The sequence below is a fragment of the Alligator mississippiensis genome, chromosome 1, assembly GCF_030867095.1.
Source record: "Alligator mississippiensis isolate rAllMis1 chromosome 1, rAllMis1, whole genome shotgun sequence".
Lineage (NCBI taxonomy): Eukaryota > Metazoa > Chordata > Crocodylia > Alligatoridae > Alligator > Alligator mississippiensis.
This window is the reverse complement of record NC_081824.1, coordinates 129,567,329-129,591,338: the sequence shown is the minus strand read 5'-3', so window position 1 is coordinate 129,591,338 and position 24,010 is coordinate 129,567,329. Positions and strand designations below refer to the sequence as shown.

The window sequence follows — 24,010 nt, the reverse complement described above, 5'->3', positions numbered from 1 at the left end:
TTCAATTGTTAAACTCTGTCTGCACAGAAAGTAAATTTGAACAGAGACCCAGAAATGGACCCATGGACCATGAAATACAGGATTCTTCTTACTATATATTTATATGGTCTTGATGTATGGCAATTATGAGACTGTACAGACGGTTATGGAGAGAGGCTTCTTTTTCCCCCCACATGTATTAAATACTTCCGTAAATTCCTGCAACTTATGTTCAGTAACGATTATTCACTTTTACTAAAGGTTAAGGGAACAACATGCAGTTTTCCAATAATGTAACCAGATGCTTAATTTTTTCCCCACAAAATGATTGCCCTGCTGATAAAGAGATTAATTATTGTTTTTAAGCAGTTCAAATATTCTCTACACTTTCTTTTATCTTATAGATCCATTTCCATTTAACTGTATTGCCTGCTTATACTTTCTATACTATTTTTGGGGGGCAAGATGTATTTTATTTTGTTCATGTATTCAATAAATGCATTCACGGTTCACATTTGTTTCCAAAGTCAGGATACCATAATAGTAAAGAAAGACATTTTAGCTAATAACTGTACAAAAGTTTGACTATGTAAAGTAAAAAGTCTTATTAATTCCATTATTCACATACACGTATAAGTTATATAGTACTAAGCAATCTAAAATTTGAGCTACAAATGCACAGATGCAGCACTGAAGTTTGTCTTAAATCTCCAGTATGTTTTAAGATGCCATATAAACGTATATAAGGTACTGTATAACTGTCTCTCTTTAAAAGACCTGTAAAATGGAATTTACAAACACTTGTACAAATAGATTTGAATTAATTCTGTGGGTTTATCCTGTATTACTGGGTTGGTGCCATGACTAATATTTAGCTACAGCATAATGCTTGCCAACAGATGCAAGATAAGTCTGAAATCCTATGGGGATATCCTAAATATTTAAAAGGCTTGACACAGTTGTGCAGCATGAATAGGCAGTCTATATATCACGTTCAGAAAGAAAAGGGCTTATTTAATAGCTTAAAATTACCCTTAGACACATTTAGAGAAAAAAAATGAAGCTAACTTTATCACTAAAATGAGAAAAAAAAACTTCTTTGCTGCTTTTGTTCCCCTAGAAATATGAGGACTTCCCCACTCTATGAAATTTGATCTTATATGTACATGTTTCGTCAAACTTTATGTTTAGCTGGAAATGCTACAGCAATGCTTTCTGAAATAGTAATAGTAGATGTCAGTAGTCAAGGCAATGATTTGGCCTCATTTACACCAATGCATTTTACCCAGATCCAAGAAAATCCCCAGTAATTGGATTCTATACATGAAAAATTATAAATTTATTATAATTTTCCATGAATTGAATCTAATTATTGGAGGGTCATCTTAAATTCGTGTTCCAGCCCCCTTCATTTCCCACACAGATGTAGCAGGGAAAGCAGTGGCAAGGGATGAGGGGCCAGAGGCCAGACTCCCACCCCTTGCTTGTTCCCCTGCATCTTGACCCCCCCACCCTCCAACCATGCCTGTGCCTGCCCTCCTGCTGCCTTTGCCCCTTGCCACCTCATCCCTTGCCCTGCCCCTGTACCTGTGTCTGTGCCTGGCCCCAGCACCCTGTATCACTTACCTTCTGGTCAGCTCAGCTTTCAGCTCCAGTTCCACCTCCAGCTCCAGGGCAGGCAGTGGTGCCCCTGGCCCTAGCCTAGCCAGGTAGAAGCAGTAGTAGCTACTCTGGGTTCATCTGAATCAGGGGCGAGGGGAGGTGCAAGGGGAAAGGGGTAGGTAGGACAGGATGCTTGGGCTCCCCACACTCCCCAAAGCTGCACACCATAGACCTCCCCTGCATGCCTCCACCCACTACACTGTCTCCACTTTGCCCCACTACAAGCCCCCTCTCACTCCACACAAGCCTCCCTAGCCCAGGGCACGTGACAGCTCAGCTCTGACTTTAACCCAGGGCTGATATTCAAAACTAAAGGCCTTGTTACACATTGCACTTTGAGCTGCTCAGATGTGGATCAGCTTGAGTTTTACCTTGAGGCTAAAAACCTTGTCTGACTGTCCCCCACCTGCACAGCTATGATTTGCCATTAGAGAGCTGTGAGCAGGGTTCTGACTAGGAGCTACAGCTGTGAGTTGCCACTACAAAGCTACTGAGGCAGGACAGGCTTCGATCCCTGCTGGGGGTGGGGGGAGCGCGAGAGATGGGTTGGGGCGGCAGGAACATGAAGATAGAGTGGAAAAGTAATGGGATGGGGGTAGGTAATGAAATGGGAGGTGGAAATAAAATGGAGGTGGAAGAAGAGGGGTGAAATGAAGGAAGTCAGCCACTGAAGGATACAAAGTTAAAAAAAAGAATTTAAAAAGAAATAAAGAGGAAGTAAATTAAAGAAGGTCTTGTGTTTCAATAAATTGGCACTGAGATGAGGGGTACAGGTCATGTTTCCTAGGATGGGAGGGGGGAACAGTGAGGGAAGGTGCTTTTTGGGGAGTTACTACCCCAGAATGAAGCCCCGATCTGGCCCCCTACTTTGTTCCCTCCCACACCACCTAGACGCCACTCCCAGACTCATCCATGCCCTGCAACACGGCTAGCTGGCATGTGCTCTACAGGCTGTTTGCATGGAATTGCACTCCTGGGGGGCAAGAGGGGCTTGGTACCAGAACTCCCTTGGTTCTGCCTTGGCACCAGAACTCCCCCTCCCCTCCCACCCCTGGCAGTCGAGGTCAGGGGGTGGAAAGTTTGTAGACATGGAACAGGATGGTGGGGAAGGGGACATTGCATCCCAGGATGCTGGAGGACTGTAACTTGGGCAGCCCATCTGTGGGGGGTGGCCACACAGTAATGGAACATGAGCTGAATGATACGGATCAAAAATAAACTTAACCTGGAGTGGTATAACTTTAAGCCACAGAAAGTATGCTTAAAACTAGTTTCAAGTGTTAATGTGTGGACAATCCAGGGGTTAAGAGCTCCAGAAGCCATCTAAAATTAATGTGTAACAAGGTCCTAGGATAAGACTTCTATTTCTTCCATGTGTATTAGGGGGGAAAAAAACTTGTCTTGTATTCATAAATATGGTAAATTGAGGCTAATGACTTAGTATCAATGGTAATACTGAAGAACAGAAATCGGTCTAGGTTTAGGAGTGATGGATAAACTCCTCCTTGCCCCTTTTTTGTTACTTTCGCCACAAATACACAGGAAAAGAGACCACCACTATCTAGCATCACTGGTAAAGGGTTGCTTAGCATCAATCCATTGTTTTGAGCAGTGCTGATGGAATCAGTACACTTGGTCATAAATTTACAGACAGAGCAAAGACTTGTGCATTCACATGCACAACTACTCTGCCCCTCAAGATATGAGGACAAATCTGTAACAGAAATAAGTAAAGTTAATCTTTACCATTAAGAGCACGTAGCACAAATACTTATGTTTATTCAAGGACCAAGGATGAGCATTTGAACACAGAAATCCACAATGCCATTATCGTGTTCTCTTTCAAAAGCTGAAATTTTTACATGACTTTTAAAGAAGCAAAGTGCTTTAAAAGCACATTGCACAGGGAGTGTCTGTCCTGCACTGAACTAAACCTCTCTCAGCTCTGACTGTACAGCCTGCTCCTAACTTCTTGGGGTGCCGTTAGTCTTCCTACCTGACATTACATTTGACCCCTGTTTTTATGGCACAGTAAAGACAATTCTGTCAACTGTATGAAAACTGGTATATGACAATTTTATAAACCTATTTTTCTATGTATATTGGAAGCCACTACCACAGTTCCACACTGTTATTGGCACTGTTTACAGGACAGGATCATCATCAAGCCCGTTCTAGTTAACTCTATTTAAGTTCTGTCCTGAACAATTTGATACTTGTTTCATTAGTGGCTACTCAAGTGAGCAAGTCACAGGAGTATTTGGCTGCTAACCTTAAAAGTTACCATATTTGAAAAATGTCAAGCAAAAGACAAGCTCCACATTACAAGCAGGGTCTGAAAATGATTTCAGAGAAACTTTAGTCAGTATTAACACACTAAACAGAAATATAGCAACTTGGGTCTTCCCTTTACCACAATAAAGGCTACTTGCAGATGTTAAAAAAAAAAAAAAAAGTGTTTTACCAGAAGCAGCAGCACATTACTTCAACCTGGCTCTGCAGCGTCTGTATAGATTGGGTGCTTCCTCAGGGTTTTTTGTGCTTTTATCTAATAGCTGATTCAATCAGTTATTAGATAAAAGTGACAAAAAAGCCCCACTAAAGCACCTGATCGTACGGACACTGGGTGAGCCAGGTCCAACTAATGCAATTCCTCTTCAGGGCATGCGCTGGGCTCAGTGCAGGAGCATGCAGAATTAAAAGTAAAGCACTGGTTTGGGGTTTTTTTGAACCACATCTATTGGCTAAGTATTTACAGTCAAAAAGTCATAGGCTGAATTGATTCAATCTTTGCAGGCTAATCTAAACGTTGTAGACTGAGCCGAGAAGCAAGTGAGCAGACATTCACTTCTGATTCTGGAAAAGTAGTCACATGCGTGCAGTGGCTCAGGGCAGAAGTTGCAAGGGGGGGTGGAGGTGGCCACACCCTGGCCAGGGTCTCACAGTCAGAGGTGGGGAGGCTCTCCCTGGCTGCATGGGACCACAGTCTGGGTCTGCCTTGGGAGGAGCAGGGCAGCCCCTGCCTCCAGTGGAGAATGGGGGGAACATGGCTACGCCCAAGCTGGGGGCTCACAGCCCCTCCCTGGCTTTTCCTCTGCTCCCCACATGAGCAGAGAAGTGGGGGGCCTGGCCAGATGCCGGCCAGGCCAGCGGGTTGAGGCAGAGAAAGAGAGGGGTTTAAACCCTCCCCACTCCCAAGGGACCCTAGCAGGGGTCTGTCTGGCAGGGGCAAAGCAGCCCCTGCCTGGCTTTTCCCCTGCTCCATGCTCGAGCAGTGGTTCAAGGGGTATGGCCAGCTGCTGGCCAGGCCCGCAGGCTGAGGCGGAGGGTGTGAGGGGGGTTTAAAACCCTCTCCCCTGCCTCTGCTTCAACTTGCCAGCCTGGACAGCATCTGGGCACCCCCCTGCCCCTCTGCTCGAGCAGGAGAAAATCCAGGCAGAGACTGCCTCGCCCCTTCCAGGCAGACCCCTGCTGGGGTCCCTTGAGGGTAGGGAAGGGGGTTTAAACCCCTATCCCTCCCCTCTGCCTCAGCCTGCCAGCCTGGCCAGTGTCTGGTCATGCCCCACCCCTCCACTCGAACATGGAGCAGGGGAAACAACTGAGGGGCTGCTCTGTGCACCCCCCCCCCCCGGCAGACCGCAGCTGAGGTTTGGAGCTAGGTTTCCCACCCCTACCCACTTTTCAGCCAGCCAGAACAGTGATAGTGCTATGGGTAGGGAGCAGAGGGGTGGGGCCAACCCTGCTCTTCTGGAGCAGCCAGCACAGCCCAGGGCTGCAAAGCATCCTGGGATGTGGGGGGACTGTCAGTTAACTTGAACCAGGAGGGGGTCTGGGACAGAAGTTCCATAAAACCATTTGACCTAAATCAGTTAAGTCTGATATTACATTCAAGCAGGTTTATCTTAAACCACTTACAAAATGGCCAAAATCAGTTTAAGTGCACTGAACTTCTGTTCTGTTACAGGTTTAAACCAGTTTCTGATCACTTAAACCAGTTTATGTGCAACTTCTGTCCCTAGCCATAAGGAACATGACTTACCATGTATAACCACACAGCCTTAACTCAATACCTCCTTGAGGGTTTTGGGTTTTTTTAAGTATTGTTATTTGGAAAAATATAAACACGTCACCCTACTCTAGCTCATCATTTGTTTTCTTGTGTTCTGCCTACACCTGTGTGTAGGAAACAATGCAGTCAGATATAACCATACCCCTCCCGCGTGCTCACTAATTCTGAGCAGAAAAATATCTTCAAGACAATTTCACTGCTGTACAGGATGCTTGACACAAAACAACAGATGTGCAATAATCACTGCTGCCCATTCATTTCCTTTATGTCAAAAAGAAAGTAATTGTCACCAATTAAGAATTCCTATCTACTGGACACAAAAGGAAGTGTATACTTCTCCCTGATCATTTGACCATAACAATAGAAAATGTCAGAGGGAAAGTGCTGTCCCATTTTCCCACATACATTAAAGCCAGTAGCGTGTTCTGTGTGTGCCCTGGCATGTTTTTTCCTAATTAAAGAAAAAGTTTTAATTTCACATTCTGAAGTGCAAGAATTTTCTTGGTAAAATATCTTTTGTCCATATACTATTCAAGGCTCCAATCCTACTCCCACTGGCTTAAGGGAAGTTAGGATCACATCCAGACTAATGTACTGCAGAATTTATGCAAGAGGCCAGAAATCCTGTGGGTGAGATCTTTTAGTGGGTGGTTGGGATAGACAAAGGCAAACCTTTGGGTATCACAGTAACCATCCTCAGGCCTCTGGGAGAGAAGAAGATACAGTGGAGTTCAGTAAATTCCAGAACTTAGCTTATTTACAATAAAAAAATAAAAGATTTCATTTAAATTGACAAGATGCAGAGAGAGCTTTATGATAAATGTAGATGTACCTTAAAAGAAAAGATTTTGTAATAGACTTCACAGAACATTGTTTGCATGTTATCTGCCCTGGGGGCTCAAAGACCCCAGCTGCTGCTGCTCTGGAGTTCTACGCCCAGCTGCTAATGCCACAGCATATGGCTGCTTCCTCTGGGGCAAAGACTCCCTGGGGGGCCACCACAATATTACAACTGAAACCCCCCTTTCTCCGTCTGCGCCCTCCCTCACAAACCAGTAACAGTGCAGATCTTGAAAGAACAAAACTTGTATACATCATGCAAATATCCCAGGTCTTTTACATTTGAAGTCAAGTGAACTAAAAACCCCTAAAGTATAGAGCTGGCCTAAATATAGCATACAGTAATGCACACATGTACAAAGTCTTTTTTTAAATTGTGTATTGGCTTTTTAAGAATAAAGATGCTGCATATGAAATACATGCTTTAAATTCCTGGACCAACTGCACAGATTGACATTTCCTTCTTCATTACAGAGGCCACATGATTTTCCTGAGATGCTGAGCACCAGTAGCTCCAAGTAATTCAGGCTTGCAGTGTCAACATTATTTTTGAAGGGAGCAAGCTTAGGAGCCAATTTGAAAAAAAAAATCACAATGCTGATGTAATAGCTGTGTGAAGTTCATATTTATCCACTAAAAATTCAATATTCATTTTTTTAATCCCTCAATATATTTTAGTGGAAGTATCATTAGAAATACAATTATTTCACTTACAAATTCTCAAGCAGAAATTTTTTAAAATAGCTCTTGGTTATTTGGTAAATCTAACCACTAAGCTGGGCATTTTACAGAAAAAGCAGGGTCATGCACCTTATCTCAGCTTTCTGTTTCCATTCACTCAACTAACTCTTTTTTTTTTTTTAGATCTTTACACTACCTACTGTATTTTCTTAGTATTTTCCTACTACCTCTGCTTTAATGATCTGCCTAGTCTCTTCATATATATTTCTAAACTGTAGATTTGCTGTTGTACTTCAAAGTTTGTCTGCCATATTCCCAAATAATTCTAGAAAATGCTTTACTTTTAAGCATTTTTAAAACTCAAATGCACTAACCAACTGTATTCTTCGCTCATCAGTTGAAAACGTTAAATTCATTAAATTTGGAACAAAGTATATGTTTTGAGTTGAAATGAATACAGTTAGTCATGGAACAATTTACTCAAGTCACTAGTTTTACAATATCATTTAATCTGGGCTTTAATGTGGATTTTTGCATTTGAAGTAACCTTCAGAATAAACACAAATTGCTTTGCTCTGACCATTTTATATGTTTATGTACATTTAATATTCCTGGCCAACTAAACTGCTTGCATCTGACTTTTGGCAAATGCTATAGGGAACAAATGTATTCAATCTGAACCAGACCAAGTTTTTTCCCCAATTATATCCAAATATGCAGCATGATTTAAATATTGTTATATATTAACAAAACATTGACAAAGAATCAAAACATCCAAAAATCCTCCAGAAACACCCCAACACCTCTAGAATTCTTCTCAGCTATAAATCACAGTAGTTGCTTATTAAATTAACAATTATGCAATTGAAAACCCAGTGAAACCTCACTCCTGCTCAGGGCTCTGACAGGAGATGTGGATGCTCTCCTGGAACTTTGATGTGAGTTCATTTTGGGGATAGTGAACATCACTACCCCATGTCCATTTGTGGAGAGACTGAGAGGCAGAGTTTGAATGGGGGTTAGGAACTGTCATCGACAGTCCCTCAATACAATGATAACTGTCTTCCAGTACATAGGGAAGTCAGCAGTGAATGCAGAGGTGACTGAAGAGGCCAATCTGAAATTTGCATGGTTGACTGCAGACATGGCAAAAGCTCCAGGAGGAAAGAGTGGATCCTGGTGACGTTAGGTCACGTGTCTTTCCTTTGTCTCTCTCACCTATCTGCTTCCATTATAAGGCAATTTTGCTCAAAATTTTCAATGTCTTGTCATACTTCACAACACCATTGGGGACAATTCAGTGCTTGAGTCTCCCACGTCTTGATGTTAATATGGCATTTCTTCAGGCTGTCCTTCAATGTGTCCTTGAATTTCTTCTTTTGCCACCTCTAGCGTTATGAGTATAGGACCTGTTTTGAGAGTTAATTGTCAGGCACCCTTATGACATGTCCTGTCCAATGGAGCTGGTGCCATATAAATGTATCTTTGATATTGGTGGTATTTCCTTGAGCCAAAGTGTTGGCACGTACTTCTTCTGTCCTTCCAATTGATATGGAAGATTTTCTGAAGAAATTGATCATGATAACATTCCAAGGTTTTCAGGGATTTCCAATAAGTGTCAGTATGCATCTACAAATCTCACTAAACATTCAGCCACCTATATAGGCATTTAAAAATCTGTCCCTAAGTGACTTATGAAGGGTCACACGGGGCATGTCCTCAACACAAATGGAGTACGCCAGGCAATGGATACTTATACCAGGCTGCTCTGAATGTGTGATAGACGGCACCATCTTTGAATACACCCCTACCCAGCAGAGAACCTGTTGATCCTGGATTGGCCTTATCAACCATCTTCAGACTCACAGATAGGCAATCATGGAAGACAATCATCCTCAACTGCGAGGGCTTGGCGATAATGACAACCTACCACAGAATGTCAGTGATGAGGCAGAAAACCAAGTCAGGTTTCCCAAGCTCCAAAGTATCATTTTAATTGCTGGACCATTCTTCTGCTAGACATTTCCATTACGTACAGAACAAAGTCTATCGAAAGCATTCCGCATAAAATAGAAATACACTTGTTCAGGGCCCCAAACCTGCTAAGGCAACACCAGCTCCAAGTGGTTATCCATATTTTATGTTTAAGACTGCCGATAGCATTCAGTACATATGGACAGCAAGAACACCCCTGCTTTCTGTAAAGAAGCTAGGTATGATGTTTATTTGGATTGAGAGATGCTTCTACTTATTCTAACAAATTTTGCTTAATGTCCCCCTGCAGTCCAAAAATCATGGATTTGCTGACATCCCTAAGAAGAAGATATATTTTCTAGTAATAGCAGTTCTCCAAGTATATCCATATTCACCAGTCATTTGATCTTTGCTCATCTTTAGAGCATGACATTCTAGACAGTCATACAATCAGGGACTGAACAGAATAGGTTTTATTAATGCAATTTTGGGTTAAGTACAGACAGTCAATAAGCCGAAGGCTGAATGAATTTAACCTTCACAAATTAGTCTAAAATGCGTAGACTGAACCAATAAGCAAGTGAACAGACATTCACTTTCAAGTCCTGAAATGCAGGCATAGGCCTGCAGTAGATCAGGCCAGAAGCTGGGGGGTGCTAGAGCACACTTCCCTGCTCAGCTAGGGCAGACAGCTTAGACCAAGGCTAGCCTGCCCACCCTGCAAGTTCGGGAGTGGTGGCAGTTGGGGGAGGTACAAAGCATCATGAGATACTGGGGGACCATCAGTTAATTTGAATCTGGAGGGGATCTGGGACAGAAGTTCATTAAACCTATTTAACCTAAATCAGTTAAATCTGATACTACATCTATCCAGGTTTATCTTAACGGGTTTTGGTTATTTTGAAAGTGGTTTATGTTCATCGAACTTCTGTTGTGTTACAGATTTGAACCAGTTTCAGAACCCTTATATAGGTTTACATTTAATTTCTGTCCCTCGTCTTGGTGAACTGCTGATTTAAATTTACATACTTTGCAGCACTTCAGGGCTGTAGATATCATTTCTCCTTTACAACTGACTGCATCTTTCTGGATTCATCTTTCCTACTTCTATGCCATGATGATCTCTCTCAAAGGCACTAGAAAACATCTATCCTCTTGTGAGTATAGGCTTCATAGAAACAAAATATCAAGTGGTCTGGCTTGGAACTTTGAAGTAATTATTAAAAATAAGATTCTGGATTAAGGGGAGAGAGAAAGGTTTGAATAAATGAGATTTAAATGCGAGAGAGATGTTTATGTACTTGGACTGGAAACTGTATACATTTAGCTGCAACTGATTTCCTGTGCGGCAAAATACCTCAGGCATTCAGCTGGCTAGGAACATTACGGAAGCCTTATGCCATTACCAGTTCTTGAGACCAGGAAGCTTTGCCTGATGCTTGTTCCTAGGCCAGAACAAATAGAAACCCTGCTGAGCTTCCAATCTGCCTTGGTTTAGGAGAAACCAAACCATAAACAGGCAAAGTTGTATATCTTCAAAAAATATTACCCTCCTCTTGACATAAACAACAATGTACAGTACTGCCTTCTGTACCCACTTACCAAGCAACTCTGATGTCCATTTGTGGATTTAAGTACGAACACAATGCATCAGCCTTTAAGAGATGTTGTTATGAAGAGCTAATATAATAACTACAATCAACTTAATAAGTTTAAAGGAGTAGTTTTCAGCATTGATTTATAGGATTTTCAGAAATAACTTAATATTTTAAAACTCACTCAGGGTACATCTACATACGCAATTCATAGTTTCAGTTTCATAGTTGGCAAGGTCGGAAGGGACCTGAGCAGATCATCAAGTCCAACCCCCTGCCATGGCAGGAAAAAGCACTGGGGTCAAATGACCCCAGAGAGGTGTTTGTCTAACCTCCTCTTAAAGACCCCTAGGGTAGAAGCCAGCACCACTTCACTTGCAAGTTGGTTCCAGGTCCCAGCTGCTCTGACTGTGAAGTAGCGCCTCCTGATATCTAGTCTGAATCTACCCTCTGCCAGCTTGTGACTGTTATTTCTAGTCACTCCTGGTAGTGCTCGGGGGAACAGGGACTCCCCCAGTGCCTGCTGGTCCCCTCTGACTAGTTTGTAAATGGCCACTAGATCCCCCCTCAACCTTCTCTTGTGAAGGCTGAACAGGTTCAGGTCCCTTAGCCTCTCCTCACAGGGCCTGCCCTGCTGCCCCCTGATCATGCGAGTGGCCCTCCTCTGGACCCTCTCCATGTTGTCCACATCCCTCCTGAAGTGCAGCGCCCAGAACTGGCTGCAGTATTTCAACTGCGGCCTGACCAGTGTCGCATAGAGGGGGAGGATCACCTCCTTAGACCTGCTCGAGATGCATCTGTGGATGCATGACAAGGTGTGGTTGGCCTTCCTGACCGCGTCCCCACACTGATGCCAAAATAAACATGGGCCGACAATAATGACTCCAAGATCCCTTTCTGCCTCTGCACTGACGAGAAGGGAGCTCCCCAGCCTGCAGGTATGCTGCTGGTTCTTCTTCCCCAGGTGCAGTACCTTGCACTGTCGGTGTTGAAATTCATCCTGTTCTCATCCGCCCACCCCTGTAACCTATCTAGGTCCAATTGCAGCCTATTCCTCCCTTCTAGCATGCCCACATCCCCCCACATCTTAGCGTCGTCAGCAAATTTGAACAGGGTGCTTTTTACCCCCTCGTCCAAGTCACCGATGAAGATATTGAACAGCATGGGTCCGAGGACTGACCCCTGGGGGACCCCATTGCCCACATCCCTCCAGGTCGAAAATGACCCATCCGCCACCACTTTCTGGGTGCGGCCGTCCAGCCAGTTAGCAACCCATTTGACTGTGTAGGTGTCGACACCACAGTCCCCTAGTTTTTAAATGAGAATGGGGTGAGAGACAGTGTTGAAGGCCTTCCTGAAGTCCAGAAAGACTACGTCCATTGCTAACCCTGCGTCTAAGGATTTTGTGACCTGGTCATAGAAGGCCACCAGGTTGGTCTGACAGGACCTGCCTCTAATGAACCTAAGTTGGTTGCCCCTAAGCATAACCTCCCCTGCTGGCCCCTCGTGGACATGCGCCAGGATAATTCTCTCAAAAAGCTTACCCAGGATTGAGGTAAGACTACCTAGCCAAAAGTTTCCTGGGTCCTCCTTCCTCCCTTTTTTTGTAAATGGGAACCACACTGGCCCTTTTCCAGGGCCAATTAATGCATATGAATAAATTCTGGGGCTTGCTTTGGAGTTTCTTGCTCTAGGGCATGCCGTTTGAACATGAACCCAGGAGCAAGAAAACTCCAAAGCATATTGCTCCAGAGTTTATTCATGCACAGCACGTGGAGCCCAGTCACAGCAGTGCAGGCTGGCTGGGGACCTGGGGGCTGTTCCAACCAGGCTCCACATGCTGCAGAGCGGCTGGCTGAAGCACAAGGATGCTTTAGCTTGGGGGATGCCTGCTGATTAGCCCCACAATGAAGAACCCTGTGCCCCAGTCAGCCAGGGAAGTGTCTACATGTGTGCTGCTGCACCCAAAGAAACTTCACATGGAGTTTATTAGTTCTCTGTACCCTAACAGGGATGTACATGTAGACACCAAGACATTTACTGCACAGTTAATTAGTCAACTGCGCAGTAACTGTCTCATGTAGATGTGCCCTGTATGAAGCAACCATTCCTTCCAATAGTTTTCTCAATGAAAATTACCTAAAGAAACTAAGAGTGGACTTCAAATGGACTTTGTGTATTTTCCAACTTCATATTTATAATGAATAATTAACCAGTAAAGTTCCTCTCTTTAAATTTGAAAGCAAAAATCTAAAAGCTACTTTAGCAGGTTTTCTTTGATTATAGTTTAACAGTGCAGTTCCTCAAGTATATAACATATTTTAGGCTGTGATGAAAGCAAACCATGATATTAAATGTTTTGTATGCTTTGTATTTAATTGTGCCATTTACTCCATCATATTCCTTGTTCCCAAGACTTCCAAAAGGCAAAGGACTCTATTTAAATGTTAAAGGAATCAATTTCTTCTAAAAAACCAACCAACCAAAAAAACCTAGAGGTAAAATGATTGCCAATGGGGATAAAATAGAACCGTTCAATAACTTTCTTATTATTTTCTTTTTTCCATCAGAAAATGTTAATTTGTTGGAACCTTAGCTTTTTCTATGAAAGTCTTAATCAACAAATTTTTCTCAGATTCAGAAGAGGATATCAGGCTAAACAAGGGACATGCCTCCCCAGAAGAGCCTAGAACCTGCTGGTCATGGCACTCAGCTGGGATTTGGGAGCTCTAGGTTCAAGTCCTTCCTTTGCCCAGCTCAGACCACTGGTCTCCCATATCTAGGGAACTACCAAATTCATGACAGAAGTGGGTGCTCTGTGGATCCTTTAATCTTGCAGATTCCTCTGTGCTGCCCTCCGCACGCGCTCCCCCCCTGCTGATTGGTGCAGGGGACCCACTTATGGCTTGCACCTGATCAGTGGGGAGATGAAAAATGTGGTTTTACATACAGTGCAATTTTTCTCTCATGCCACTGATTGGCTCAGGGGCCCCAACAGCCCTGGTGTTTGCTGCTGACTGGCAGGGAGGCAAAAACGGTGCCATGTTTAAAACTGTGGTTTTAGCTTCCCTGCTAATCAGGAGGGAGTGGTGGGGCCCTCTGCTAATCAGCATTGGTGGGGGTGGGGTACAAGGGGCGAGGTATGTGCGGGGGAACATACAAGATTAAAGGAGCCACCACGCACTCTACTTCCACCATGAGTTTGGTAGGTCCCTACCCATATTACAAGTGAACCCTCCACTAGGCTGCAGACTATTTGGAGTAGGTCTCTCTCAATCTGTTTTTCTCCCTCCAAGAAAAGCATCAACAATCTCAATTTCATTGCGATAAGGAACATTTCTGAAGTCTCAGAAAGTGTCACAAAATGGGAAAACTGTTTCCACCCAGCTCCCATATAAAATTTTGTTCTCATACACACTAATATAAAAGCCTGTGTTCATTATTGTGGAGCATATTTATTGCACAGTATAACTTGGTACTGTAACTTATGTTTTTGTAAAAGAAACTGTTATGTGCTTTTATAAATAGTTAGTTCACTTCTAAAATAACTATGATTAATAAAAGACTCTGCACTCTCAACTTGCTCTCTTAAAAAATAAATAGGATTAAAAGGTATTAAACACATTAGCAACAGATATCTCCAGAATGTGTGCAAGTGTTCTTTCGAGCCAAAGTCTAATTATAGTATTAAAAACCTAAAGGCAGACTTACACAGGACCAAGTTAAACAAAACCCCTACAAAAAACTAAATTAAGACACAGGCGAGGGGGGCGGGCAGAGGAGTGGTATGTTTAACTTAAGAGTATTCAGTCATCAAAATCTATATAAAACATTTGGCACCTGAGAATTTGGCATCGCTGTGCAATAAAACAGAAAACAAAACTCAGCTTTTAATTTCCGCCTCTAAAATATGTCAATCCAACGCTTTCTTTTCAAAATATACTCTGTATGGGAGGCAGCCAAAATTATTCCTATTAATAAGATGGCAAGCGCTGTGAATTATTCTCACAGAAGTCAAAGAAATGGTGAAAGGGTGATTATTTGGCCAAATCAACTTTTTGCTGTAGTGCTTGACCCATTGGTAGCATGCACTACTGGGCTGGAATGCAGTGCTGACTAGAACGCTGGCTGTTCTCAGAAGACATGTACTCTGAGGGAAAGCCACCCTAACACAATAAATACGCTTTTAAGAAAGCAGAGATTTCAAATTAGAGGATGTCTGCTGTGGTTAACAAGAGAAACCAAGCCCAGACCACCCAACTGTCTCCCTTTTGGTCCAATATAAGTGTATGTCAATTTAATCAGGTTCCAAACCACTCCTACAACTGGGACACCAGTGCATTAAGTCAGCCTATTAACTGTTATTCCCATCTGGTCCCTAACCTCAAATATTTCTCTCACATCCAGAAAACGCCATATTTAACACACCACATCACACCTCCACTACAATGTTTTTAAAGAAATAATGAAACAAAATACCAAATATGCATCCTAAGACAAGTTGTACATATTAATATTTTAAGAAACCCAATATTGAAAACAAGAGGATTTGCCAGGTAGATAACGAACAAAAATGTAACCTTAAATCAGAATTCACACAAAGCAGAGCTAGGAACGCGGATTTCATTTAGAAATAAAGGTATTTTGTATCAAGAAAACATTTGCTCCTAGCATATAACCTAGAGTCTAGCATATATTTATTGTCTTCTGCAAAACAATACAGCTGGGGTGCCAATCAGTGGCATGCACAGCCACTTTTGGCACACAGCAGACCCAGAGAGAACAGCACAGATAAGGCAGGAAAGAGACAGTAGAGCAATGGATCAGGCAGAGGAAGGGTTTCAGACAGGCACTCAGAGTAGGCAGGACTTACTTCAGGGTACACCAGCTGAAAAGGTTGGCCTTCACTGCCAGCACAAAGAGATACTAACACATCTAAAGGTTGGACTATCATTAAAAACCAATCCCAAACATGTTGTCACCTCCTATTTCTCACTCTCCCAAATAACAAGTGCCACGACAATTGCATGTAGGTGGGCAACTCAGGCCTGAGTTACCGATATCTGAAATTGTCATGACTTTAAATAAATTGGTATTAGAGTTTTCTGTTAGCCTTATTGTTGTATTATTTTGCCCCATAAACTGTTTCTTTCCCCTCCCCACCAAGCCCTCTCCAGATTTTTAACCATGCTTAAGAGAACTCATGTAAAAGTTAGGATTTCAAAGTAACTGAGAATAATGCTCTCAATTTTGCTTGGCAAGCCCACCTGTGAAGGTCTATCTTTATAGAATTGTATCTGAAAAAGGATCTAGGACCTTATCAAGTATATGGTTTCAACATTCTGAAAAAACAAAATTTAGACAAATGCTGAAGTTGAATTACCATGGTTTAAATAACAATTTACAAGTCCAGTTTAGGTATGGCTTAAGTTATTTAGCTTCACGTTTCACACTTCAGATGGCCAAGGTTCAAATGCACTTTTTAGTTCAAATTACCAGTATTTCATTCTAACTACTACTAAAGCTACCCTTTCAACCTAGTTATTTTATTGCCTTGCACTTCCCTTATTCCCAACAGTTTTGCGTCTCTGCCAGTTCTCATGATATTTGATGCTCTTCTTGACAGCCAAACTCCTGGAGTCATGGTATCACATGAGCATCTTAGTTTCTAGTCACTGTGGTTTCTGAGAAAAGTAACCACGGAGGCTGGAAAAAATGAGAAGAACTGACCCCCAAAGGGTTGAAAACCAAAAGGAAATTAAAAATAAAATCTCACAAGATTAAAATTCCTTAGACCAATCAAAGTTTTGGGACTCTGAGTTGCATTATTTGAATGTAGAAAGTTAGTAAAACTATTGCGATTTCTCAAAAGAGTTAGACTATTTTACTGGATCCACAGGAGTGTGTTGTACTCTGAAAGCCATTTTAAAAATTAAAACTATATAAATAATATTATTAGTTTCCATGTTTGCCTTCTCTGTATTATCCATTTTCAAATAAAGATTTTCTGATTCCCAGCCCTGCAAAACTCAGCCTAGTGTCCTTGGGTTTTTTGTATATCACCACCAGTAGCAAGAGGTTCTCCAGGAAAAACTAGACAATCCCTTTCTTTTTTTTAGTGGAGGGGTGGAATTCATCTGCTCTTAACATTACAAAACTGAAACTAAAAGTGCAGTCGGACATCATGGATGCCTATACACATGCTCCGACATGTTCGAATCAGAACTCGGGAAATCGAGGCTGCTGTGTGTTCTAATCAGAATGCTTTAGCATCACATGTATAAGCCCTCTCAGGTTTAAAAATGGCCACTGAGGCACTTTAAAGCTTGTTGAAGTGTCCCATGGTCATTTTTAAATGTGCGGGGGCTTAATACATGTGACGCTGTGGTGTTTTAATTACAGCAGCTCTCCAGAAACCACTCTAATTAAAATGCCCCTCCTCCCCCCAAGTACATGTATTGGCAGCCCTTAATTACTAATCAGCAACTCTGACAACTCTGGAATCACACAAAGCAAATCTATTGAAAAAGAAAACTGCCATACTTTATTACTACTTTTAATATTTAAAGCATATCCTATGTGTACCATACATTAGTGATTGCTGCTACTTTATATGCTTTTAATGTATTTCTTTTATTAAGGCATTTATGTCATATATTTGTTTTCAGGAACCGGAAGGCAATGTCATTTCTATGACAGCAATAGATTAATTGTTTTAACTATGTGCAGATGAAATGTATTCATGTACTATACATTAGTACAGTACTATTAGTACTATACATTAGGTGGCAGTAATTGTTCTTATGTAGATTTCCTTGTATATAGTATTGTGCTTTCTGTGCAGAAAATGAAATCCATGTAAACATGGATCTAAAGATTGGTTCTTGTATCCTTCTAATGGGAGCCCTGCAAATGTTTTCTTGATACAAAATACCTTTATTTCTAAATGAAATCCACATTCCTACCTCTGCTTTCTTCAACTGTGCTCAACTTGAGTATAGTATACATTTTATAATACTAATTCTGAGGTTTGGATTTTTTTTCAAAGACCCAAGATACAGTGCTGCACTCTTAGGTCTTCAGGAATAGCTATAAACAGCAGAAATGAAGAGAAATTGACTGTATTCTCTCACATACAACCCACCTTTTTACCCAAAAAAGCAAAACAACTTCTGGGAAAAAAGACAAGGTGCATATTTTATACCAGGGCCCACTGTATCTGAGAAAATATTGTTTAAAATTATTTCACTTTTAACTTTGGAGTGCTAAGACTAATTCACAACCACATCCTTTCAAACTGAATTGTATTTTTTAAGGTAGGATTTGTTTGGCTAAACAACAAAAGTATACAGGGTACACTTCCGAAATGTAGACAGAGGATGTGTTAATACTATTGGCACAGACTTGACTAAGATATTAACAGTGGCTGTGCTACTACGGATAGGGTACCAAATTTTTAACATTTTGTTCACTGACTCTACTTAATTTATTGTAACCTATTGATTTTATGATAGTGTGCCAAAGACCACAATCAGAATCAGGTCCCCAGTGGGCTGAGTGCTATACAACTATACAAAAGAAACACTGCTAGAATTGGAGGGTTTACAGCAATTAATTCCTAGACTAGGAATTGTGACTGTACATGGGCGAGCAGGTTTCACAAACATTCTATTGCCCCAGAAGGCATCAGATGGGAGACAGGATCACATGACCAGAAGATGGATCATGAACTCCAAAGTGGGAATGTGGCAATTAAGAAATTCCAAACTCTAGGACGATCTAGCACTACCAATCCCAAGGGCTTAGAAGTCAAAAGTCATACTCCCACAATCATGATTGGGTTAAACATACAATTTTAAGAAAAATAAATGTGGAGGAATTGATACTTGCCTCCTGTTCTTAGCCTTTAGGTTGCAAGGTCACATTTTCAAGATTTTCTCCACAACCATAATGGTTAGAAACTCAATTTTAAAGGTGAAAATATGACACTCTCACATAGCTACAGGACAAGAGCAACTGAGCTTTAAAGCAAGAGATATCAGGAGATTCACAGAAGTTTAGGGCTGGAAGAGAACTCATGAGAATATTGGGTCCAGCCCCCCTGCTCTGGGCAGAAGCACATGAAAAAGCCTCAAGAGTTGAGAAGTCTGTAGATTTCCCAAAAGTCCAACCTTGATAAAGTTTTAGCAGCCAAAAGTTCAACTTGTTTCCTCACATATTTTCTTCAGTCAATACAGTTGTAATCAGGACTTTCCAGCCATCAGTACATAGCCCTAAAGCAGACATTTGAGCAGTTAATTCCAAATTCTTGCATCCTATGCAAAGGAAAACAACAAATAGTAAAAGAGTTGTAGCAAAAAGCTCTAATGGAAGCAGAAGTCCCCTACTGAAAAAATCACTCAAAAACCAGACACTGAATCACCTTAAACCTAGGCTTCACTTCAAAGGTGAATGTAATAAAACAAATCAAATAGTCTCTCTTTCACAAAGGCTAACATTATAAATCAAAGCATTCTAAATAAACCATTTAGAAACTACATTTCTAACTTTTCTTACTACTCAAAGGCCTCCTTGTAAAAAGACACTAGGATGTATCATCTATTAACATAAGAACAATTCTGAGAAACCTTTCAAAGGCAGTGAGAAACTCATGACATAAAACTCAGATTTTAAAAGTGTACACTATGCTTTAAAAAGGAAAATTGTGGTAGAATTAGAAGACAAAGGGACAATGATGAATTATAAGTAAGAACATCATTGTGTTAGTGACACTAGTTATACAAGTATCATGACATACAGACACACACAGACACCCTCCACACCCCAGTCAACATTGGTTACCAAGATCTTCAGAAGTATCTAATAGTATGCCACTGTGATATAATCATTCAAAACTGAAGTTATTGATATATTTCTCTGAACGTTTTCTAGTTTCAAGCTTGCCAATTTGGGAAGCGGGGATTACAGGGGTAGTATCAAAAAATAAAGTGAAAATGTGGATGTACTAGAGAGTCACTTAATACTTGTTTCCTTTAGAGGCAGATTTTCATATTCCCCTAATCTTCTAAAAGAAAAACATCCTTAACTCCAAATATACAACTATATTAATAAATATTGCAGGTCTTATGGTCAGCCAAAGCATCCACATGTATTGGCAAAAAAATTCTCGGATTTAAGGTAACTTTGTTCTACAAAAAATGAATAAAAAAAAATCAGAAGTTATAAAAATAAAGTATAAAGCCATCCTACACTGTGCCTTTCTAACCACGATGAATTATACCTCCAGAAGTCACTACTGCCAGATTTAGCCTTGTACAAGCTAACAGGATTCCTTTTTAAATTTAGCTAGGGGCTTGGGCAAGAAGCACTTGTGGAAATTTGACCCACAAGTCCCAGGCAGTAAAGACAGTTCCCTCCAAGAACAAGGGAAAGAAGCCAAAGCGAACTACTACTCATGTGCTTTTATTACAAATACCTAATCATTGAGAGAAGTCATCAGATTCTCTTTATGATATTATTGATAGCAAAAGGATGAGCAAATCACATGAAAGCTGGAGGAGCAAAAATAAATGAAATCATAAGTCTGTCTGTCTCCCGTTTAACAGTTAAGGAAAAAAAATTCCAGCAGCCAGGACAAGGTGAAACTAAGTTTTGTTCTAGGTCCCTTGTTTTCCATGTGGCCTTCTGAGAAGAAGGGGAAATGAAGTGCCTCATGTTATTCAGCAATGACTCTGTGACTGACTCAAGTCTGCGTTCTGAAGGGCATCCCATTCAGCTTGACTCAGCTGGAAGGACAATGGCTGTGACAAAAGACTTACAGGGTCAGGGACAGAAAGCAAGAAAAAGAAGGAGGGAGGTCTTCAAGATCTCCAGAAGGAAGACAGGATCCCTCCCTCCAGAACTTCTGTATCCCCCACTGATCAATGATATTGGGTAACAGTTTTAAAACCCCTTATGTCACAATCAGCAGAACACTAACAATCTGTATTTTAACATATGGACCACTGCTAAGGGCCCTGCTACACATTCAAGTTAAAGGTGGATAGAAACCAACTATAGAGCTGTTACACCTTTTCAAGCACTAACTTTATAGCTGGACTAGCAAATTGCCTGTCAAGAAGGATGGCAGGGATGGAGCGCCGCCATGACGGCGGGGATGGAGGGGGGGGGCGAGGCCAGTGCTGCACTGCCACCACCCCGCGCTACCACCGCTTCCAAGGAGAAGGGCTGGGGGGGAGGGTCAGGCCAGCACTGCTGGCCTTGCCCCCCCCGCTCCATCCCCACCATCCTGTCCTGCTCTATGTCCAGCCCCGCTCCATCCCTCCCCGTGCTAAGTCCCCACCGTCATGGAGGCGCTCCATCCCCACCATCATTCTTGACGGGCAATTCACCCCATGTGCAGCACTGGCTGGAGCCACACCCCGCCGGGCGCCACAACCCCAAGAGTGTTACGGACAGACAGACAGATGGACTAAGCCCTTATATATATATATATATATACACACACACACACACACACACACACACACACACACAGAGTCATTTTTATCATGAAATAATTACTGTGCAGGTGTGGCTGGCCTAAATTTATTCTATGATTGATGAGTTCATTGTAAGATAACTACTTTGCACTTGTGCCAAGTCTTTCTTTGCACGGGTGGCTGGTCTAAATTTATTGCACTATTAACCAGTTAACTGCATAATGTAGGTAACTTGTAGCAGGGGCCTTAAATTTCATACACGAGCCCCGCCACATGGTTAAATTAAATCTAGATAGAAACCAGCTGTAGGGTTGCTGCACTTTTCCAAGCACTAACTTTGCAGCTGGTTGGCTCTTTTTCTAGCTGGACCACTCTTTATAATGACACGATAGTTACTTTGCATCTGTGGCTGGTCTAAATTTATCATGCAATTCACCAGTGAAGGATGCAACACACATTCATGTATAGCAGAGGCCTTAAGTTTGATACACGAGCCCTGCCAGAAATTCAAATGAAGGCTGGACAGAAACCAGTTATACCGCCGTTACACACTTCCGAGCACTAACTTGGCAGCCAACTGGCTCTTTTTCTAGCTGGCCCGTCCTTTTTATGGCGGAAGTTGCTTTGCACACGTGACTGGTCTCACTTTGTGCAGTTCGCAAGTGGATCGCACCATAAATCGCTGCTCCGCACGTGCGGCCGATCACGCCATTCACCAGTGACCTGCATCCCCGTTACTTTGCCCAGTCTCCATTTATGGCACCATTCAGGACTAGGCACGGGCAAACTGGGAGGCTACCCAGGGCTGGGGCAGGGACCCAAAATGGTCATTTTTTGATTCTCAACATTATCTCTGGCCAAGTGGGGCCCAATACCAAAAGTTCACCGGGGCTCCCATAAGTCTAGGTACAGTGCCAGCGCCGTTCACCGGGAACAGCGGGACGCATGTAAGGGGGGGCAGGAGGCTTGAAACAGCTCTCCAAATCCCAGGGGGCAGCTCCAACTGCCTGAGGCAGAAACATTACAGGACGGGTCTTAAACTGGAGTAACCAAGCACTTGGTAGGACTGAAGACAGTGCCGCAGGCGGGAGACCCTGGGAGCAGCGGAGCCACAGAGGGCAGGTGCCCCGGGGACACGGGTTTCCCCCCGACGTGCGGGCTGGGGGGAGGGGAGAGGAGGACGCGCTGCAGGAGCCCGGGCCAGGGGGAGGACGAGGAGCGGGAGCCGCTTCTCCCGGGTGCCCCTTGCAAGGGGGACCTCCCGGGAAGGGGAAGGGGCGATGCAGGTCCGTGTCCCCCGCCCCGGGGCTGCAGGATGGGGGCCCCTCGGCTGCAGGGGGTGCAGCCTGATGCCTGCAGGCTGCCCCGGGGGGAAAGGGCGGCAGCAGTGCAACCGCGCGCTTACCGGGCTCCGCCGCTGCTCCTCAGCAGCCTCCGCCTCCTCCGCGCCGCAGCCGCTCTGCTGCCTTCCTCCGCCGGCCCACCCGGGCAGCGCGGCTCGCAGCTCCCTCCCCGGCCCCGGCTCCGGCTCCGGCTCCGGCTCGGCCCCTCCCCTGGGAGGCCTGGCTTGGCCTCAGGCTGCAGCTGACGTCCCTCCTCCTCCTGGTCTCCCCCTGGGGTGGGAAAGGAGGAGAGACAGATTAACCACTCGGGCTTGGCTCTGGAGCCCAGCCAAAGAGAGCAGTCAAATTACAGCCCCCGGCGAAGGGCGGGGGGGTGCTAGAGAGGCAGCTACTGGTTTCACACACCCGGCAAGCCCTCCGCTGTCTGGGGGCTTCCTTGCTAGCCTAGAAACCCTGGCTGCCTCGCCTTTGCCGCCTTCTCTTCGCTCCCCGCGGACCCCAGCCTTAGCCCAAAAAGGAGCTGCTGCCTCTCAAACGTGTTATCTAGGATCTCAACTGCAATTTTCTTGCTTCTCGGCCATTTACGTGGTGTTTCCCCTGCCAGGTATCTGGGTCCATGAGGGCAGGTTTCCTTAAGCGCTCCTGGGGATAACTGTTCTTCTGGCATGATTTAGTACCTGCCAAGGTGTTGGGGCTTAAAGCCCACTTTAGGGAAATGGGAGGCTCCTCCCTAGCTGGCTCTGAGGGCCTTATGGCTGAGGGCAAGCAAAACTCAGGGGGCATCCGAACCCCAAGCCACGTAGGATGCCTGCCAAAGTAGGATGCCTCCAAGTAGGATGCCCGCCAAAGGTTTTGGAAACATCTGAAGCCCCAGGTGCAGGTGGAGGATGTTTGACAGTAGTAGGGCCACGTACGGTTCTGGACTGCTGGATTTGGAATTAGTTTTGTCCAATTTGGCCTTGGATACAAATTAAATTAAAAAAAAAAAATCTCTGCACCTAACCTGGGCAAAATGAACTATTACAAACAGGGATGCAGTCAGTAACCAGGTTGGTCTGAGACAAAAAGAAATGCAGAACCCTACAACTCTTGGTTCAGAGGTGATAGCTTTTATTAGATCAACTGAGAAATCGCAAAATAAATAAATAAAATAAAAATCTTTTTCATGCCTGTCTTTTTCAGCAAACTTTTTTTGGCATGCTTTCGGTGTGTATGCCCAAAAGCTTGCAGAAAAGGTTTTGGTGGGGGTTGGGGGTTTTTGTTGTTGTTGCAATTTCTTAGTTGGTCTAATGAAAGGTATCATCTCTGAACCAAGAGTTGTAGAGTTTGGCTATTCCAAACAGGAGAATTAACCACACACCTTCAGCTCTCCTGTGAAATATGAAT

The 24,010-nt window shown here is 43.2% G+C and overlaps 1 protein-coding gene across 1 annotated transcript in view; it reads right to left on the bottom strand.

Moving 5' to 3' along the window:
* Positions 1 to 22,841, bottom strand: part of PLEKHG1 (pleckstrin homology and RhoGEF domain containing G1) — a 203,073-nt gene extending 180,232 nt beyond the window's left edge. Inside the window, exon 1 of the mRNA XM_014605490.3 lies at positions 22,687 to 22,841. The gene's annotated coding sequence lies outside the window, so the exon portion shown is untranslated. The remainder of the gene's footprint in view (positions 1 to 22,686) is intronic.
* Between the last annotated feature and the right edge of the window lie 1,169 nt (positions 22,842 to 24,010).